Below are 5191 nucleotides of genomic sequence, written 5' to 3' on the forward strand. Positions count from 1 at the left end.
TCTTTATTGGACATAATCTTTGCCTCTATTGTATATTGTATATTGCCTATATTGTATATAGTTCCTGCTACATATTATCCCTTTCACCATCTTTCAAAACCCCTTCTATCCTCTTACCCCCTCGTTTCTGATCTTTTCCTATTCAATCCTCTTCACCCTCATCTCTTAACTCCTCAGGAAATAGGAACTTCCCTCTGCCTCAGAAAGCTTGCACCAAGCTCCAAAGAAAAAAAAAACAAACCTTCCAGCTCCCCATCTTTCACCCCAGCAAGAAGCTGCAGCCACTGCTCCTGCTGACTTATTCTATGCAGCCCTTTTTCTCCCACCTATCCTCAATGTAGATTTTAGTTTGCTATTGGATTCAGCTACCGAGGGACCCCCAGCTAAAGGACACTACTGATCCTGACTGCTGCAAACTCTTTCTCAGACACCACAAGACCATGGTATGGGATGAAAATGTGCCCAGAACCTTACCCTTTCTCAGTCTATCTTAAAAGAGTTAATGGGCATATCTATATTTTTGTATGTTTCTGTAGATGCATTTCCTTAATAGTTATAACTCTTAGTCTTAATTTCCATATGTAGAGGTAGCCTGGACCATTCCTTTATTTTTTTGTTTTGATTCTACTTACTAGAAAATTCTAGTAAAAAAGTCTTGTTTGGGATAAAAACTCAGGTAAAAACCAGGGCACTGAGACTTGCCTAGCATGCTATTTTTTACCCACAAATGTGCCTATAATATAATATGAATCATTTCTTTTTGCATAGGCACACTAAAACGAGGAAATCTTATTTTCTTGGAGGGAAGTGACTGACTCAAAAGACCTGGGCTGACTTTGCTTTTCTGGACAGAGCAAGGCTCACAGTCCTTTCTCTCCCCAGCCACATCCCCTGGTGGTGGAGAGGAGTAAAGGAAACTACAGATCCCCTCCTTGGAATTGCTACTTTTCTCTCCCCCACTTCACATAAGTCACTCTAGAGATCTCAATCGGCATCATTAATTGGCAACCATGAAGGGATCTTGTAGTGAAGAACTTGAGGACAAAGGGAATCATATAAATATGCTGAGGAAATGTACTTTTGGAAATGACTGTGGGGAGGATTGGAATAACTTCTGTGAATATTTGGCCTCTGTGAGGAGGCACTGCTTCCCTTCTTTGTCTCTTGTTTCATTGACCGAATGGAATGGGCAGAAGGAAACTCACTAATGTAAGAACTTTAAATTTTGGGAGACCATGGATAAAATCAACCTTAAGGCTAGAATTCTTTCAGATAATCTGCTAGCCTTTTAATTGAGGGGACTAGCAAAATATAATTAGGAGACTATTGCGATGTTAATGAGGCCAGCACACAGTATCAAGACTAAGTAGGACTAAAGACTGGCAAAAAAGATCTTGATCAGAAAAGACTAGCAAGTTATCAAGGCAGACTTCTTTCTCTCTCTCTTGATCCAGAAGTGGCAAGAGTGGGCAACCTTTATTTGTGCAAGATCTTAGAAAAATGGCTCTTAATTTTTTCCCAATGCTTGCAATTTGTTTGTGGTAAATAGCTTTGACAATACTGAGTTAAGTTCCTTGAATCTGAGTTACGTTCCAATCTTGAGAGGCTTTATATTTTTTTATCATGAGTGGATATTGGACCAAATCAAATGCTTTGTAAGCATCTGTTGATATGATCAAATGGTTTTCTTTTTTCTTTTTATTGATATGGTGTATTATATTGATTGATTTGTGTAAGTTAACAATTCTTACCCTTCATGATCCTTTGTGAGATTCTACTTAGTATTTTGTTGAGACTCTTTACATTTATATTTATCAAAGATATGGACCTATATTTCTCTCTCTTTGTGGTGAATCTGTCTTCTTTAGGTTTCAGGGTGATATTAGCTTCATACATACTAGCTTTATTTTTATTTGTTTCTGTTTCTTCAAAGTTTTGAAATTATTCACTAGTGAATCCATCTAAGTCTGGAAGACTTTTTTTGAGAGGGGAAGCTTTTTGATTACCATTTCAATCCTTAATAGTGATAGGACTGTTCAGGTTTTTTAGTTCATCTTGTTCAAACTTGTGAACTTATAGGCATCCACATGTTTATACAACTTCCTCCAGTTTCTCTTGTTTTGTCACATAAATATTTTCTTTTTTTTTTTAACCATAGAAACGTCTTTATTGAAGGGTACAGGAGTCATGCCGAGGGGACATGCAATGAAGGGGCAGTTCTGAGCTGTCCTTGGTGGTCAGGGCCCCATATCCTCCCTGGACCCCCCTGGGCCTTTCAAGGGTTTCCCTCAGACTGTTGGTCTGGCCCTGGTGCTGTGAGATCCTTTGGGCCAGTCACTCAGATTTGGTGTTTGGGACCTGTGACCAGAAGGTAGATTGAGATGAGGGCTCCAGCATTTGAGATCCCTTCAAGACCTTGGGGCCCTTCATGTATTAGAGGTGGACTTTTAGAATTTAGGGTTCCCTTAGGGCTGGGATTCTTGGAATTTGAACATCTTGAGATCCATGAAGGTGGTTTCCAGGGATGAAAATTCCAGTTTGGGATCTCTTGGTGCCTATGAACAGGGCTTGAGGTGCCCAGTAGCCTGGGATATATATCCTGTCTGCAGTCTCCTCTATCCCAGGCACAAGGACCTCTATAATTGGGGTTCTGGGGGGCTGGGGGTTGGGATTTTAAATTTAAATTTGATTCGCCGCCAAATCTATGATTTGAGGATCCTGGGACTAAGAGCCTTTGGGCCTTCTAGGGGATTATTATAGGACTTGGCACAGGGGAGCTTGGGACATGTACTGTTGGGGCTTAGGATCCCCGGAGTGTCATATTGGGGCCTCCAAATTTTGGGGTCCCCCAAAGGGGGAAGTCATTAAAAAACAGAGAATTTTTCTGGGAACCTGGCCAGCACAATGGCTGTGGGCCGTGTGAGGTGGGCTTCATACAAGGCACTGGGGGTTTCTTGAGGGTGCAGAGGGCAGGAAGACTTGGGGGTCCCGTAATTAGCACTTCCAGGAATGTTTTGGTGTCTATAAATTGGGGGTGACAGTAGGCTGGTTGATGTGGGTCTCTCCTCGAGAGGTAAGAGCAGGTTCTTGCAAATGACAGGGGTCAGTGATTCCCGTTAAGGGCTCAAAGATGATCGTGGTGGGTCACAGATTCTAGAGGGGGCTGATGTTCGATGCGGGAGAGAGGCATGAAGGTCTATTACTGTTGTTCTGGAGGTGTTAACTGCATTTAGTCAAAGGGTCCTGATCTGGTGGGGAGGGACTTGACAATGAGAGACTTGGGAATATTCTGTTGAGGATCATCACATGGAGGTCACCATCATTTTGGGGATGTGAAAATCTGCTCAATAAGGGTTCTGTTCTGAGGGGTTAGAATAGGAACTAGCCTGAAGGTGCTACACTCAGGGAATCTCTTTATGGGTAACTTGGGGTCTGTATTTGGGGGATTATCATGTTAATAATGGGGCCTCAGTGGTAGTGGGTTGGCTAATGGGGGTCTCTATTCTGGATGTATTACTGGGAATCTATCTCGGGGTGACTTAGGAGCATCTTGTGTCAGGAGAAGCTAGAGGGGGTTCTTTGTGGGCAAGCCCAGGCCTCTAAGACTGCATCTCTGCCCTCAGCATCCAGGGAAACCAGCAGCAGAAGAGCAACCTGGAGATGGAGTTCTCTGAGGCGATGTCCTTTGAGGTCCGGACTGTCGTGAAGGTGCGTTTGGGCTGTGTCATTGTCACCTGGTGCACTTTTTTGGCTCCCACATTGTCCCCAGGGGGGTCATTGGATCCACCAATTCTCTGAATTCACGATGCTGGCGCAAAGACTCCATGCTGTGGTGGGCAGGTGAAGTACCGGACACCAAAGACAGAGCCATCATGCTTGCCTGTAGGCTGCTCGAGCTCAATGCCATACCAGTAACCTGGAGCAAAGACTGTCTTCCCATAGAAGCGCACAACCCCCTGCTTCTGGCCTGCAAGGAGTACTTGGTCTCTGACCTCAGCCTTGGCCCCATCACGCTGCTGCAGACTGCCCAGGGATGGGGATGAGGGTGGCTTCTTCTTGCCTTTATGTTCTCTGCGTCCTTTGCCGGTAACACTGGAGAAGTCCATTCGGGGGGTCCGAGGAGTGGAGGTGACACATGAGGGGGGCGCATCCACTGCTTTGGAGATCTTGGACACAGAAGCAAAGAGACCCTGTTTTGGGTGGCAGATGAAGTAGCAGAGTCCCCCAATGCTGCCATCGTTCTTGCCTTCCGGTTCATCAAGCTACACGCCTACCCACTGGCTGCTGGCAAACTCAGTGGTCCCACAGAACCTCAGCGTGCCCGTCTTCTGGCCATCCAGGAGTACTCGGTCTCCCAGGCGCAGGCCCAGTGCGCTGAGCATGAGATTGCCAGGGACGTTATCATAGTTGGGGAGTGTGACCTTGGGGAGGAGGGCGCAGGAGAGTGGCGCGGCCTCTTCCAGCACCGTCTGCAGCTCCTTGGCCACCAGTGCTGCCTCGGCCTTGTCCAGAGACATGTCCATGGGGTCTGGAACCACCTCTGCTGGCACCTGTCCCTTTCGGTTCAGCAGCTGCTGGGTTGGCACCGTGCTCCAGCAAACACTTGGCGGCTCCCAGGCATAGGTTGGAAGCTGCCATGTGCAGGGCTGAGCCGTGCACCCTTCAGTAGCACATGCACAAGGTCGGGTACGTCAAAATAGGCCTCATAGTGAAGCGCGTTCATGTTGGTCCAATGGCTGCGTAGGATCACGTTGGCGCCCAGTGCCAGCAACTGCTGGGACAGGCGTACAGCTGCGGCTGGGTCCCCGACTCGGTGGGCCCCCGCCTTGCACACATAGTGGGGAGTGTCATGTCCGTCAGTCCATAGTGATCCTTCACGTGGCAGCCACAGCGCAAAATCTCATTGCCAATGACATCGATCTTCTGTTGAACTTGGGGTACCCACTGGCGCACAATGGCAAACAGTTCGGGGATGGTGGTCTGGAGGTCGAACAGAATCTCCTGGCATGCAGGGTCATTGTGGTCGAAGAAGGTAAAGGCGTAATCCTTGGGGACGGGGGCAGGGGCTGAGGGGTGCACCACAGGCTTCTGCCTGCGCCCCTGGGTGGGGCTGGGAGCCTCAGGCACCGGTTCCTCCTCCTCCTCCTCCTCTTCTTCCTCAGGCCAACGGGGCAGGATCTGTCTTAGTCAT

General features: G+C 47.3%; 1 pseudogene; it reads right to left on the reverse strand.

Moving 5' to 3' along the window:
- Positions 1-2134: 2134 nt before the first annotated feature.
- LOC126009401 (CAP-Gly domain-containing linker protein 3-like) lies at positions 2135-5191 on the reverse strand (annotated as a pseudogene).

The sequence above is a fragment of the Suncus etruscus genome, chromosome 5, assembly GCF_024139225.1.
Source record: "Suncus etruscus isolate mSunEtr1 chromosome 5, mSunEtr1.pri.cur, whole genome shotgun sequence".
NCBI lineage: Eukaryota > Metazoa > Chordata > Mammalia > Eulipotyphla > Soricidae > Suncus > Suncus etruscus.